This window comes from Sus scrofa, chromosome 7, assembly GCF_054392235.1.
Source record: "Sus scrofa isolate SSC_HxYL_T2T_F1_AM1 chromosome 7, Sscrofa_HxYL_maternal_Yorkshire_Landrace_v2.0, whole genome shotgun sequence".
Classification (NCBI taxonomy): domain Eukaryota; kingdom Metazoa; phylum Chordata; class Mammalia; order Artiodactyla; family Suidae; genus Sus; species Sus scrofa.
Window position 1 is genome coordinate 90,670,044 of NC_139389.1, and position 12,194 is coordinate 90,682,237.

Here is a 12,194-nt window from a genome sequence, read left to right on the forward strand (position 1 = left end):
AGTTTTTCATTAAAAAAGAGTTTTGTTTGGTTTTCTTTCTTTTTTTTTTTATTTATTTCACCAATAGATTGTTTTTCTTTCCCACTGTACAGCATGGTAACCCAGTTACACATATATGTATACAAGAGAAAGACAAATACCATATGATATCACTTATATCTGGAATCTAATATATGACACAAATGAATCTTTCCACATAAAAGAGAGTTTTAATTATTATTCTTTAATAACCACCCTTTACTACTTCCATTTTTTAACAAGCTTTTTCCAATGTATTTTCTTTTTAAAGAATGTAAGCCATTTATCTATCAAAACATATACTTCAAATCATCCTAAAAACAGAGCTATTTTTCAAAATGATCATTTGACTGTCTCAAAGGAGCTTAGAATCCAGAATTTAAAAACTAAAAGAAATAATTACTTTTTATTGGATAATTCAATTACTCCGTATTTTACCCACTTCAGTGATGGAAACAAAAAGGAAACTCAGGAATATCCAGAGACTCGGAATTGTTGTATGTATTAGACTTAGATTCAGCTGCATGTAATAGGAACTCATGCAAGATAAAGATTTAGGTTTTTCCTCATATATCAACTTCTATAGGCAGATGGCTCATGGCAGTCCATAGGCAGACAGTTCCAACATATCCTCAGGGACTCAAGGCCTCCAGGCTTTTTGATAAATCCTTCCTTAGTGAGTGTGTGTGTCTGTGTATAAAATAAAGTATATATAATATACACTCATTATATATATATATATTCATTATATATATAGTATAAATACTGTGTATATATATTCACTAAATATATTCATCTTCAAAGTCACCGTATTATTTGAAAATGGCAGCTGAAGATTCAGACAGCAAGCAAGAAAGCAAACTATATTCCACTTATATTTTTGATGGGCCAGACTGTGCCACATGATGACTTCTATATACAAGGGAGGCTGTGACATGTGACTTTTCTACAATTCCTTTTCTTCTTCCTTCACCTCTCTACTCCCAGCCTCAGTTTAAAGGTCAAGTTCTCTCCAGGAAAATTACGGGTTCATCTTCAATCTTCCTGCTACAAGGGGCTTAATTGTGAGGCCACAGGGTGACATCATCTCCAACATATCCAGCAAGAACCTGGAGGGACTGAGGTGGCTAAAGACCCTAGACCTGGGCTGGCACCAAAGTAAGGTGCTGAGGGCAGGTTGGCTCTCCTCTCTTTTCTGCCCTCACCTCACTGAATATCTCAGGCACCACTTAGAGGGTGTCTCAGGCAGGCAGCTCCACAGTGCCCTGAAGCTGAGCCATCTGCAGCTGGGTTCTCAGGAGATCTTGGAGTTTGAGCCTCCCTGGCCTCTAGCACTGCTCAGCCTGGAGGCCTGGGCAGAAGCTAATAACATCAAGTGTAGGGTCCGTATTAGAGAAACCTGCTGGTTCTTCAAGAATCTTACTTTGCAAACTTCCTATATTTTGTTGCATCCAGACAACACCACAGTCCATTTCCCTTCCCTTGAGACACCTCTCTATGTGAGGCTACAGCCCTTACATATCCTCTAGCCATCCATCCCAGTGACTCTTCCCATAGCCGCTGCTCCTGGAGCACTTGCAACTCTGTTCTGACTGTGATGGTACAGAAGCTCTGCATCTATTTGGAATTCCCAGGCTGCAAGTGCTGGATCTGGAGGACCTCGATGTGCTCTAGGAGCCAAGCTCAGTGAAGCTGGACGTGCCCCTGGAGGAGCTGCCTCAGTTACAGGTGCTGCCAAGGAGCAATTCGAACCTCAGCAAACTCTGTCACCAGCTTCAGAGGCTTGGCCTCCTTTGGCTGATGCTGCTCAACTCCACTCTACCACCTTTCAGTGATCTCTAACCTATGACAACTTCTCCTGCTACAGAGTTAAAATAAGCAAACATGGAAAATATCTTAACAATATGCCAACATATGATCTACTCCCAAAAATTGTTTCTAAAGAAAGAAAAATCACATTCCCATAAAATTTCATAAAATTATAAGTGCCCCCAAAGAGAAGGATAGTTAGAGTACATTGATTGAAATGGAATATCATACACCCACTAAAAATCATGCTACAAGGATTGTGTAGTTCTGTGGGAAGAGACTCATGACATAATATTAAACAAAATTATTGACCAACTGCGTGTTCTATGATTCCAGGTTTGAAAAAGTAGCACATGTACCTAGTACATAAAATATGTGGAAAGAGAGAAAGACTAGAAATATAGACAAGAAATGGCCCTAGAAATGGACTTATGGATGATTTAAACTTTGTATATATTTCTGTTTTATTCATTTGTTCTAAAGCAAAAATGCATTACTTCCAAATAATAAAAATAATAAATTCTCTTTCAAAAGTAAAAACTTTACACCTGAAACTAACACAACTTTCTAAGTCAACTATATTCCAATTAAGAATTAGTTAAATTTGAAGTTCCCATTGTGGCTCAGTGGAAGCAAACATGACTAGCATCGATTAGGACGCAGTTTTGATCCCTGGCCTCACTCAGTGGGTTAAGGATCTGGCATTGACATGAGCTGTGGTGTAGGTCACAAACATGGCTCAGATCTGGCATTGCTGTGGCTGAGGTGTAGGCCAGCAGCCACAGCTCCAATTCAACCCCTAGCCTAGGAACCTCCATATGGCACAGGTGCAGCCCTAAATGTGTATGTGCATATATATATATATATATATATATATATAAACAAACAAGCAAAAAGAGTAAAAACATTTAGTGTAGGCAATTTCCCCTGCCTGCAAATCTGTCAAAGCAATGTCCCCAGATAAAAGTTTGTGCACTACTGCCACCTCAGGGCCAAAACTTTTCCCTTGTTCAGACCACTAATCCCTTGAATCCCCTACATACTCCTAGCAGAAATACCTTTGGTCAAACTAAGGGGACACTCAATTGTTGGCTCAGAGAGTGAAAGAATTCCACATACATTATTTTTAGGGAAAAAAATAACCCATTTCTTTAATTAATAGAGTTGGACTATTTATAGTCACATGGTATAACTCTGGTACTTTGCTGACTAAGCCACAGTCTGGAATTTCCTTTTCTCAATTTTCTGCTCTCAACTAATAACCTTTAGAACATAAAATTAATATTCATCAACATTAGTAGAAACTTCAAATTCTTCCTAATCTTACTATTTCGCATTACACTTTTTTATGCCATTGAGGTTACCTGGATAGGTTTTCTTTTTCTTGACACATCTTAAATGCATATAACCAAATTTCAATATGGAAAGAAATTTCCTTCAGATGCTTAAATACCCTCTACCACTTTCCCAGCCTTTATCTGACAAAATTCATTATAGGAACTAGTTTTCTTTCTTTTTTTTTTTTTTTTTTTTTTTTTTTTTTTTGTCTTTTTGCTATTTCTTTGGGCCGCTTCTGTGGCATATGGAGGTTCCCAGGCTAGGGGTCAAATCAGAGCTGTGCCAGAGCCACAGCAACGCGGGATCCAAGCCGCGTCTGCAACCTACACCAGAGCTCACAGCAACACCGGATATTTAACCCACTGAGCAAGGGCAGGGACCGAACCCACAACCTCATGGTTCCTAGTCAGATTCATTAACCACTGCGCCACAACGGGAACGCCAGGAACTAGTTTTCTGAAACAGCTCATTTCATCACTGGATAGGATTCTGCTTTGAAGTTATTTTCCACAATAAATTACCATGTGTCAGGAGTTCCGCTGTGGCTCAGTGGATCCAGGATCCAGCGTTGTCAATGTAGCAGCTCAGGCTGCAGCTCAGGCTTTGATCCCTGGCCCAGGACTATCCAATGCCATGGGCATGGCCAAAAAAATTACAGTGTGTCTACCTATAACTTTTAACTTCTATTTTTAATTCTGTACTTTGAGGACTAAGTGGGACAGACTGGATTGCTGTGTTCAGCGATCACCCCTCCTTTATTCCAATGGAATCATTTATTTTCCAATTTAAAATTCCAATCCTTTGCACTATTACTCTTTTTAGATACTTCTAAGCCCCTCTAAGCTGCTTTCCTCTAAATTCACTGCACTTTGCCCATGTTCTTTTTAAATTATGAGACCCAGAACTTATACAGGGTTCTATATCAGATATAGAAACATCTACAATAGAGATAAAACAGAATTAGATCATTACTTTCATTTAAATAGCTAGAGTCACATTATTAGTTGTGGCAATTATAATGTTGATTTAAATTTTTACCTTCCTGCAGGGCAAATTGAAATTGAAAGGACAAAGTCACCAAAAAAAAAGGATAGAATAACAGTTTATCACCAAGTATGAATGGAACAGTTGTTACAGATCCAAAAATCTCAAATCAACACAGCATACACGGGGCTGGTATAGGTATAGGATTGTAGAAAGAAGGGAAACAGGTAGGTAAAACCTTGGAAGTGTTTCTTAAATTCTTTGCAACAACTAACCTGTCTCTATATACTTTGGCTTCATAGAACCCTTTGCTCTGACATTTTCAATCCAAAGCTCAGTATCATCTCTACTTTGGGAAAACATAGCTGCATTACTATAAAAATATATAGAGATGCTACAGGTTTTACTTAATATCCTGATCCAAGTTTCAAGGATAAATTATTCACCACTTTAGCCTGCAGGTATCATCATCTTTCCCTTTTCCCCTAGAGGTTGGACCAATTTAGACCTCACTTAAAGAAGTGCTTTCTGGCATTGGGCCAAAACAGTCTCACTGTTATGCCTAGATGAGGCCACTGGGAAAAGTTGAGTAATCCAGGAGAGTCAGACACAATCTTTGTACATTTATTAAAATGTGTATGGGGAACAGGAGCTCATGGATAAGGCCTGACTGCATACACAGAGTGCTCTGGATCACCTCCCCTGTAAGATGGGCTGTACAGGACAGAATAGCCACAGCTCAGAACGTGTTTGCCACATACTCTCCTTTAGAGGCAGGTATAAGTGGTTCTTCCCAAACCAGGAAAGACTGTAGAACCCTTTACTATAGAGGCATGTAACCACCCTTTCAATCTGTTTAAGCAATTTGGTTTTTTGTGGGCTTCAAATAATTGCTATAATTGCTATACTTGATGATAATACTACCTTCTCACCTTCTCACACCCCTTTTCAAAAGCCATCTAAGATACTTGGAAGCCAGTGGTACTGTTTGGCTTTGCTGCACATTTCCTCCTGCTGAAGTAAGACAATAAGGAGACTGAGGCTGACCACATGCTCCAGGAGAGAGAAACCTAAACTTTGGAATCTGCCCTTTATTGGATTCTATAATTCTCACATGAAAACTTCAGATAAGATGCAGTTCAAAATTTTTGGTAGTTTCTTTTTCACCTTCCTCTAACCCTGCATTGTATTTTCTCCATATGAAAATATAAATTAGAGTAGCTTTCACACAATGGACACTGGTCAGATTCTCAACTATCTAACATGGCTGCTAATGTTAGAACTGATCTGATTAAATGTTAGGTTATATGTATTTTGTTTATAAAAGTATAAATAAACAGATTTAAACAAAATAACTAACTTATTTGAGATGGTAGCTAAACCACAAAACCACAAGAGTGGAATGGCAACTCTATCTTAAATCCTATTGCTTATTCAGGTCACATACATCAGATTTTCTGACCCTGAATGTGATGGAGAAGAAACGTCTACATTTCTACATTTCTTCTTCTAAGAGAAGAACATTATTCTACTAAAGTAATTGACCGGTTATATTTTCTTTAGGAAGGGGAAATCAAAAAGAGTTCACTAACCTATTTAAAAATAAGATAAAAGAACTGTAAAAAACATTCGATGAAAATATTTTAAAATATGGACAATTAGATACAGAAACACATGGAGAGAATAAAATCAGGGAATAAAAATAGGCTGAGTGAAAAATCAGTGTGTGTGTACACACACACAAATACACATACACACAAACACTCTTACACCATGATTGTAACTTACCAACAATAAGAAAGCACTGAGCACCCAGCAGGGTGGATGAAGGCAACATAAAGACAGACAAGGTGATTCATACAGAGAAGGAGCTTCAAGGGTGGTCTTGAGTAGGCTCCTCTCACGGATATCCTCCTGTTTACTTGCACTGAGGCTGTTGCCCCACACACATCTTGTTGCCTTGCTTTTGTTTTTAACAAACTAGGGATTCCAGTCTTCATTGTCTTAGACTTTTTTCCTGCCTACAAGCAACTGTTTTCCTAATTGGTTATTATTAGGCCTTGCTCATTGACTGAGACAATAAAAATTTTAGTGAGCACCTCTATATATCTTGAACATTGTCCTAGATTCTGGGACTACATCTGCAAGCAAAACATTGTCCTATTACATTCAGGTGTCTGAGGCAGAAAATATACCCTAAGGGGATATAATACAATTCCAGGTAGTAATGTGTGTTTTGTAGAAAACGAAAGCAGAACTGGGACATAGAGCAGCAAAGATGGGCTAAATTAAGAAAGGCCTCTCTGAGTCTTTGGTTTTTATCAGAAATCAGAATAAAATAAGAGATTAAAGCACATGAGTATTGGCAAGGAGGAATGAGGGACATTCTGGGCCTTGATTCTGACCACACTGGCATAGTCAAGTTTCATCATGGCTGGCGCAAGGTCAGTAGACAGGTGAGTGGTAGGATATGAGGACATGGAGAAAGGCCTCACTGGCTAAAGAGATTATGCCTAGGATTTTTTTTCTTTTTTTTTTTTTTTTTTTTTTTTTGGTGCTCGAAGGATTTTATTTCCCCAGTACATTAGAAATTTAGAGTTGTGTTTAAGAGTAGGTAGTTGACATGATCAGATTTTTTAAAGACTACATTTTGAACATGAGGCCTCAAGGATTTGCTGATGGTTTGGATGAAGAACATTGAGAGGGGAAGTAAGGATGTGGTCAAAGTTTAGGCCTGAGCAACTGAGTAAACAGAGGTGCCACTGAGTAACATGGTAAAGAAGTAAGGACCAGACCATTTCAGGTGAGAAGAACCAAAAGTTTAGCCATGGGCTCCTTGTGTTTTAGTGACCTTCCAGAGAAAATGAAGATGTTGAGTAAGAAGTTGACTAGGTAAATCTAGATTGAAGAAAATCACAGTTAAGGAGACAAAATCTTTCTTCATCTCACATGGATGGTTTTATGTCAAGGGGCTAAGTGACAGGTCACTTGCAGAGAGAGCATAATTGGAGAAGGAAAAATATGAAAGACCAGTACTCAGAAAAAAAATATTTACAGGTCAAGGCAACCATAAGGAACTCTAACATAGAAGCCTCAGATAATATACAGAAAGAGAGTAATAAAAATGAATATTGCATGCACAGATCTTCCATTAATGTAATTTAAATCTCAAAGTGCTTTCAATGACATATATCACTGGAGTTATTTCTGCTCTGTGTGGCAAAATACATAGAAAATACTATCCTAAGGTAGTTTCTCAGCATATGATAAATTTCACCTCCATCCTCAATTTACAGTAATTTTCAGTTAAAATAGGGAATCATGATACTTTGTAGTCTAGGAACCTCATTCATTCATACCAATTTCATTTATAATGTTTATTCAAAGTGACAATGCATGAAGCTCACTCCTTTTCAACAAGAACATTTTTTACTTTAAAAATGACCAAGTTAAAATAAAGAGTAGTTTGTAGAATTGTGCATGTGTTGCTAAACATTGAGAAAAATTAACAATGCTAGTTGTGGACTTTTTTTCATGGGGATCTTTAAAAATAAGAGGGAACACAAACTTCACAATTGGCCTTGCTATAAGCAATCACTGATAAAATGTTGTTTTCCTTATTTCTTTTCCAACATTCCCAATGCTATATAAACAGAAACCCCACCTGAAACTTGCCTGTGATAGCACTAAAGATTACAGTAGTAAACAAACTCTTGCTTTATGGCTATACATTCTTGCAGTGTTATCTTCTATTGACACAGAGCATGAATTATATACTTGTTTAAACCTCCCTGTGTCCTTATATAGGTTTTGCCCAGGGGGATGTTTCTGAACCAGGCTGAAAGCCTCTGAATGGCAAGGAGCATCTCCCGTGGTTTATGTAGTGCTGAGAACATGACACAAAGGCAGGTATTTAGTAGACCGTGATAGGCATGGTGATCATGATGATACAGCTGTAATAAGCATCCACACCTCCAAGTTCCTTATTTCTCAAGTGAAACACTGGAGCAAAGAATGCTGGAAATCTTCAAAACACCTAAAACTATACTGTGAACTGAACTGTAAAGAAGTCCAGAAAACATCTGAATGAGAAAACCTCTATGGAATCATTTGTAACATGTAATGTCTTGTTACTGTAGTTGTAGGAGAGGGGAAAAAAATGAAAAACCCAGGATGGACTAATCACTCTGACCCTGTGAGTGAATTCATTCTTCTTGGCTTCACCTGTACCTGGGCAATGCAGATCTTCCTCTTCTCACTCTTCTCTGTGATGTACGTGTTGACACTAATTGGAAACCTGTGCATTACCTGCACAGTGTGGTGGGACCAGCACCTCCACACCCCCATGTACATCCTGCTGGCCAATTTTTCCTTCCTGGAGATGTGGTATGTCACCTCCACTGTCCCCAGTATGCTAGCCAACTTTCTCTCCGAGACCAAGACCATCTCCTTCTCTGGCTGCTTCCTCCAGTTCTACTTCTTCTTCTCTGTGGGCATTACCGAAGACTTCTTCTTGTCTGCCATGGCCTCTGATAGGTATCTTGCTATCTGCAGGCCCCTACACTACCCCACTGTCGTGACAGTTCAACGCTGCATCAGAATGGGAGCCTGCTGCTGGGTGTGTGGCTTCTCCTGTTTCCTTTTCCCAGTTTATCTCATCTCCCAGCTTCCCTTTTGTGTTCCCAATACTATTGATCATGAAGTTATCTTGTGTGCCAGCGCCAGCCACTGAGATCATCTGTGCCATCTTTAACTCAGTCCTAATTTTCTCCACGTTCCTGTTCATTACCAGCTCCTACACCCTGGTAATCAGGGCTGTGCTTAGGGTCCCCTCAGCAGAAGGCAGGCGTAAGGCTTTCTCCACCTGTGGCTCCCATTTGGCTGTGGTGTCCCTGTTCTATGGCTCAATCATGGTGATGTATGTGAGTCCCACAGCAGGCAATCCAGCAGGGATTCAGAAAATTGTGACTTTATTTTACTCTGTGATGACTCCACTTTTCAATCCCTTGATCTACAGCCTCTGGAATAAGGAGATGAAGGAAGCCCTGAGAAAACTGTTTAGGAGCATGCTATTTGGTCAACACAGCTTCTCAAGTGCTAGAATCCATATATAGGTAGGACATAGAGTGGTAAAATTATAGAAGATTAATGGCTTTAAATAAATTTGGGAGACACGTATGTCTCCTACATTCTCTGGAATATTTTTAGGAATGCATTTCAATGACGCAAATAGCAAGTAAGTTCTTACCAGAATTAACGTAAATCATTTGTACTAGGCTTTCCTGTTTGTATTAATCAATATAAATGTTTTATGAATGTTCCTGTGTGTACTGCATGGAAATAGGAAAATGCCAAATACTCAGACATTTTTACATGGGAAAAAAAAAAAAAAAAAGCATATACACCCAGATGTCAACTGCTCAATTCCTATATCTTTGGAAAATTTAAGTAAATTTGTCTCTGACCATGAGTTCCATAGTGATTAGAGGTCTAGAGTCTACACCACTATCTACACACACACACACACACACACACACACACGCACACACACACCATACAAGCAGGCTCATGTGTGCTTCTATCCTCTCTCCTAATGCACCCCCTGTCTTATTTTGGTCACATCAGTCTGGGTGTGTGCCTCATCCATTTCAACATTTTATATGAAATCAAACCATTCCAGCTTTGCGTGGGTTAATAAGCCTAACTCAGGGATGGGTTTAGGGAGAGTCAGAGGAAGGACCATGCTCAACACTTCGCTTCCCATATTTTACCTGGTGCTGCCTCATTCTCCTCTTTTCTCATCCTCTCCCCACCACCCACAAGAGGGACCAGAATATCTTTCCCTTCCTTATTCAGAAGAATTTAGTCCATATATAGGTCCTTTGGGGGTTGAGTCTTTGTCAAATAAGCATGTCAAAAATTGCTTCTTAGCATGCTGCTTTTTTAACATGATTTTGTGAAAACAGAAGAACGCAACACACCCAGGAAACCACAATCAAAAGAATAAATGCACTCAAACAGAACAGAAGTGAGACCTGGAAACAAGACCATCTGTAAAAACTTAATAAAACAAAAATAATTCATACCTTAAGTACTTTATGATTTTTTAAAGTGCTTTTCTCCCTGGGTGTATTAGAATGAAAATAAACCATGAGAGAGGATAGTGTGTGAGAGAGTCAGAGGATAGAAACAAGATAGTATGGCTAACATCATAAATGAGTTATATTACTCTCCAGTTAATTTTTTTCAAAGTGGCCTGGACTTAGTCATCAAATTGCATCTTAGTAAATAAACCTTACTCTGAGAGGGCATATTCTCTCAGCTGCAGGTCTTGATCAGAAGTGCTTTTATGCAACCCTTCCTCAGGGAGGACCTCCCACACACATCAGGGTGCACATTTCTGCTCCCAGGGCACAGGCTGGGTAACAGTCATCACTACCTCCTTTGGACAGGCTCCCTTATGCCAGGAACCCCTGCAGAGCTTTACAGAATATCCCTTGGCAGGAGAGGGAAGAAGGGAACCACATGCAGCATTCCCCACCTTCTCTCATTAAAACTAAAGAGAGTTGTATAGATGTATGACTGGGTCACTTTGCTGTACATCAGAAATTGACAGAACAATGTAAACTAACTGTAATGACAAATTTTTAAGTACTTAATAAAAGGGAAATACAGCACTCAACCCTACAATGCTCCCTAAAGAACAAGGGAGAAGATAGGGATTAAAACATAGCATACCAATATTCATCAATTATCTCTTGTATTGAAACTCACAGATTTGCTCTCATGATAGTCCTTGTTTTTCTGCCTATTTTTCTCAATGAGTTACTAGCAGATATTTGATGCAAATTTTCAAAAAAATAATTTTAAAAAATGATGAAATCAATAAGAAACTTTAAAATGGTGGCCTCATGCAAAGTAAATATACAAAAGATAATAATAAGAAAATACAATGGAAAGAAAATGTCATTCATAATGACGAAAAAAGTAGAATGCCTCTAAATAAACTCACCACAAATCGGTGAAGTATATAAAAAGGAAACTGCAAATACTGACCTTTAAATCACAAGAAAATCAATAAATGGAGGTGTCTACCATATTTCTGGGTATAACAAGCAAATGTGACAAATCTGTCATTTCATCCCAAACAAATTTAGGAATTTAACAAAAATAAAATAATAACATCAAAATCATACCTATCCAATGTTCGGTAGTTGGAGAAAGTATGAATTAAGATACATTCAAATTATAAAATATCATACAAATGTCTTACAGATATTCAAAATCATGTTTTGAAATATAGCAGATGAGTAGAAAATGTTAACAATATAATGCCGAGTTTATTATTTTTTTCCAAAATAGAAAAGACTAAAGACAACTTACAGAATAGGAGTAAATAGTCTCAAATGATGCAACTGACAAGGGCTTAATCTCTCAAATATACAAACAGCAAATACAACTCAACAGCAAAAAGCCAACAACCCAGTGGAAAAATGGGCAAAAGACCTGAATAGACATTTCTCCAAAGAAGATATACAGATGGCCAACAAGCACATGAAAAAAGGCTCAACATCCCTGATTATTACAGAAATGCAAATCAAAACTACCACAAGGTACCACTTCACGCCAGTCACAATGGCCATCATTAAGAGTCCACAATAACAAATGCTAGAGAGAGTGTGGAGAAAAGGGAACCGTCCTGCACTGTTGGTGGGAAAGTACATGAGTTCAACTACCTTGGAGAACAGTATGGAGGTACCTTAGAAAACTACACATAGAACTACCATATGACCCAGAAATCCCACTCTTGGGCATATATCCAGACAAAACTCTCCCTGAAAAAGACACTTGCACCCATATGTTCTCTGCAGCACTATTCACAATACCCAAGACATGGAAACAACCCAAATGGCCATCGACAGATGACTGGATTAAGAAGAGGTGGTATATATACACAATGGAATACTACTTGGCCATAAAAAAGAACAAATTAATGCCATTTGCAGCAACATGGATGGAACAAGAGACTCTCATCCTGAGTGAAG

The 12,194-nt window shown here is 38.5% G+C and overlaps 1 long non-coding RNA gene and 1 pseudogene across 1 annotated transcript in view; one reads left to right on the plus strand and one right to left on the minus strand.

Annotated features, from left to right (window-relative positions):
- The window catches only part of LOC146401763 (uncharacterized), a 909,931-nt gene that overhangs the window by 203,064 nt on the left and 694,673 nt on the right, over positions 1-12,194 (minus strand). The gene's annotated exons all lie outside the window — the stretch shown is intronic.
- On the plus strand, positions 8,495-9,117 carry LOC100152705 (olfactory receptor 11H6-like; annotated as a pseudogene).